Here is a 3820-nt window from a genome sequence, read left to right on the forward strand (position 1 = left end):
ATAAACAAGTCTATAAGGAGACATGCCAATGGGAGTCTTATATGCCATTCGGTAAGCCATAAAGCATCATTCAACTTACGTGACCAATCCTTCTGGGTTATGTTGACCATTTTCTCAAGAATATGTTTAATTTCCCAGTTTGAAACTTCTACTTGCCCACTTGTTTGAGGATGGTAAGGGGTGGCGACTTTATAAGTAATGGAGTACTTAAGAAATAATTACCTTAAGAATTGATTGCAAAAATGTTTTCCTCCATCACTAATCATGGCTCTTGGTATACCAAAACGAGTGAAAATGTTGGATTTAATGAATTGAACAACCACAGAGTGGTCATTGGTTTTAGTAGCACAAGCCTCCACCCACTTAGAAACATAGTCAACGGCAAGTAAAATGTATTGAAATCCATAAGACATGGGAAAAGGACCCATAAAATCAATGCCCCAAATATTAAATATCTCAACAACAAGAATATTTGTCAGGGCATCATGTCTCTTCTCGACATTGATCCTATTTTTTAACATCTCTCACACTCCTTGCAAAAATTGTAGGCTCTTTATGGATGGTGGGCCAAAATAACCTACTTTGAAGCACATTCAAAGCGGTCTTCTTTACACTAAAATGCCCGCCACATGCAAGGGTATGACAAAACAGAAGGACACTTGGAATTTCATTCTCCGGAATATATATTTTCACTATTTGATCTGGACAATACCGAAACAAGACAGGATATTCCCAATAGTAATTCTGGATGTTGGCAAAGAAACGCTTATTTGCTTGCTTTGACCAATTAGTTGGAAGTTTGCCAATTGCAAGAAAGTTCACGATGTCGGCAAACCAAGGCATTTGCCCATTAGAGATTTAGAAGAGTTGTTCATCTAGAAATGAATCACGAATTGGTGGGCTCGGGGAAGATTCTACCATTAATCTTGAAAGATGGTCGGCAACCACATTTTTAATGCCTTTCTTATCTTTGATTTCAAAATCAAATTCCTGAAGAAGCAAAATCCATCTTATCAAATGAGGCTTTGTTTCTTTCTTTGTCAAAAGATGCCTCAAAGCAGCATGATTAGAATAGACAATGACTATAGACCCCAAGAGATAGGACAGAAATTTATCAAGGGCATACACTACGGCAAGTAATTCTTTCTCGGTAGTGGAGTAATTCAATCGAGCTCCCGAGAAAGTCTTACTTGCATAGTATACAGCGCATGGAAGTTTTCCTACCCTTTGTCCCAAAACTGCTCCCATGGCATAATCAGAGGCAGCACACATGATTTCAAATGGTAATAACCAATTGGGTGGTTGCATAATAAGGGCAGATGACAATAAATCACACAGTTTATGAAAAGTATCAAGGCATGCTTGATCAGAGACAAATGGTGTCTCCTTGGCAAGAAGATTGCATAAGGGTCTAGTGATTTTGCTAAAGTCTTTGATGAAACGGTGATAGACGCCAGCTTAACGTAAAAAGGAGCTAACCTCTCTCACCGTAAAAGGTGGAGCTAATTCAGAAATGACCTCAACTTTTGCTTTATCAACCTCGATACCCCTTTTTAAGATGACATGACCCAAAACAATACCTTCTTGAACCATGAAATGGCTCTTTTCCCAACTAAGAACAAGGTTTGTTTCACGACATCTTTTAAGCACCAAAGATAGATTTTTAAGACATGCATCTAATGAAGACCTAAAGACAAAAAAATCATCCATAAAGACCTCTAGATACTCTTCCATCATGTTCGAGAAAATTAACATCATACACCTTTTGAATGTGGCGGGAGCATTACACAATCCAAAAGGCATCTGTCTATAAGCAAATATGCCAAAAGGACAAGTAAAGGTGATTTTCTCTTGGTCTAAAAGGTCTAAGGCTACTTGATTGTAACCCGAATAGCCATCAAGGAAGCAATAATATTATTGCCCATCCAATCTCTCTAGAATTTGATCAATGAATGGCAAAGGGAAGTGATCTTTTCTAGTAGCGGCATTTAATTTGCGGTAATCAATGCATACACGCTATGAATTGGTGGTACGCTTAGAAATTACTTCACCTTTCAAATTTCAACCACCATAATCCCTGATTTCTTAGGAACAACTTTAGTTGGACTAACCCATTTGCTATCAGAGATTGGATAAATTATACCGGCATCTAAAAGCTTAACAACTTCCTTCTTAACCACCTCTTTCATGTTTGGATTCAATCTCCTTTGAGCATCCTTAAAAGGTTTTGCATCCTCTTCCATAAGTACGCGATGCATACAAATAGAAGGGTCAATTCCCTTTAGATCTGCCACACTCCATCCAATAGCTTCCTTATTTTCTTTAAGCACATTTAAAAGATCATTCTCTTGGTCTTTTTCAAGACTTGAAGAAATGATGACTGGAAGAGTCTCTTTTGGCCCAAAAAGGCATACTTAAGATTGGAAGGAAGAGTTTTAAGCTCAAGAGTGGGTGAAGAGATTAAAGATGGGACCAGTGGAGTGCTAGAGAGTGAAGGAAAGGGTTCTTTTGCTTGTGACAGATTCCATTAAATCATTTACCTCACTCATTCACCCCTCATTGTCAAACCCACAACTCTCATACATTTCAAGGAGACAAGATGCAAGAGGATCCTCGGAGAGAAGAGATGAAAGATTATCCTCGGTTGACTTTTTCATAATCATGGAAGGAATGGACTCCTCAACAACCTCTTCCAAGACATCTATGAGACAACATTTGTCTTAATCTATGTGATGTCGACTTGCATTGAAAACATTAAGCTTAATCATCATGCTACCAAAAGAAAGGTCCATAACCTCGGATCTACAATTAATGGTAGCATTTACGGTAGCAAGAAATGGCCTTCCTAAGATAATTGGTATATGGTTGGTAGGATTAGCAACCGGTTCGGTATCAAGAACCACAAAATCAACCGGGAAGTAGAATTTGTCAACCTTGATGAGTATGTCCTCAACCATGCCCCTAGGTGTTTTGATGGATCTATCGGCTAATTGAAGTACCACCAAAGTTGGCTTCAACTCATTCAATCCTAGTTGGACATACACGGAGTAAGGAATCAAATTAACACTCGCTCCTAAGTCAAAAAGAGCTCTATGAACTTCATGGTTTCCAATCACACATGAGATGGTCAGAGCACCAGGATCTTTGAACTTAGGTGGAGTATTATGTTGAATGATGGAACTCACTTGCTCCGTGAGGAACACTTTTTTAAGGCCTTGTCCCTTGTTCTTTCTTTTTTTTGTGCAAAGATCTTTCAACAATTTTGCATAAGGCGGAATTTGCCTAATTGCATCCAAGAGAGGAAGATTTATGTTTACTTGTTTAAACAACTCCATCATGTCATGGATTTTTCCTTCTTACCTCCCAAAAGGTGAAGTCTCTCTCAAAGCATATGGAAATGGAGCTTTTGGTTCATAAGATTTTGCAACTTGAGGAGATGATAAAAAAGATTGAGAATTTCTATTTGGAACATTTTCCTCCAAGGAAGTAGGAATAGGATTGGAAACGGGACGGCTGCTAACTTTGGGTTGCACCGGTTCACTATCTTCACTTGGTTTTTCAACCTTATTGTCAATTTACTTGCCACTTATCAAAGTAGTAATGGCTTGCACTTATTCTTGAGAAGGACACCCCGATGTAGATTTTGCTTCCACTAAGTATTGGGCTTTTGGGTTCCTTTCGAGTTGGCTAGGTAATTTTCTAATTTCTCTCTCGTTCAATAAATTAGCTATCATCCCGATTTAAGATTCAAGCTTTGATATTGATTGAGAATGAGAATGCAACAAATTGGTGCTCATTTCTAAACTACCCAAAGCCACCA

Source organism: Cornus florida, unplaced genomic scaffold, assembly GCF_030987335.1.
Source record: "Cornus florida cultivar Cherokee Brave unplaced genomic scaffold, ASM3098733v1 CherokeeBrave_3.0.0_Hap2_Chr08, whole genome shotgun sequence".
In the NCBI taxonomy this organism is placed as follows: domain Eukaryota; kingdom Viridiplantae; phylum Streptophyta; class Magnoliopsida; order Cornales; family Cornaceae; genus Cornus; species Cornus florida.